General features: G+C 52.2%; 1 protein-coding gene across 1 annotated transcript in view; it reads left to right on the plus strand.

The window, feature by feature from the left end:
• LOC119429425 (protein lin-7 homolog C-like) overlaps positions 1-485 on the plus strand; it is a gene marked incomplete at both ends in the record, with an annotated part of 1,549 nt that overhangs the window by 385 nt on the left and 679 nt on the right. The window lies entirely within an intron of this gene.

The raw sequence follows: 485 nt of genomic DNA on the forward strand, positions 1-485 counted from the left end.
TGCCTGTCTGTCTGTCTCTGTCTGTTTGTCTGCCTGTCTGTCTGTCTGTCTGTCTGCCTGTCTGCCTGTTTGCATGTCTGTCTGTCTGCATGTCTGTCTGCATGTCTGTCTGTCTGCCTGCCTGTCTGTTTGCATGTCTGTCTGTCTGCCTGCCTGTCTGTCTGCATGTCTGCCTGTCTGTCTGTCTCTGTCTGTTTGTCTGTCTGCTTTTCTGTCTTTGTCTGTCTGTGTGTCTGTCTGTCTGTTTGTCTGCCTGTCTGTCTGTCTGTCTGTCTGCATGTCTGTCTGCCTGTCTGTCTGTCTGCCTGTCTGCATGTCTGTCTGTTTGCATTTCTGTCTGTCTGCCTGCCTGCCTGTCTGTCTGTCTTTCTGCCTGTCTGTTTGCATGTCTGTCTGTCTGTATGTCTGTCTGCCTGTCTGTCTGTCTGCATGTCTGCCTGTCTGTCTGTCTGCCTGCCTGCCTCTCTGTCTGCCTGTCTGCCTGT

This window comes from Nematolebias whitei, unplaced genomic scaffold, assembly GCF_014905685.2.
Source record: "Nematolebias whitei isolate Nwh7 unplaced genomic scaffold, NemWhi1 Nwh_scaf_1131, whole genome shotgun sequence".
Lineage (NCBI taxonomy): Eukaryota > Metazoa > Chordata > Actinopteri > Cyprinodontiformes > Rivulidae > Nematolebias > Nematolebias whitei.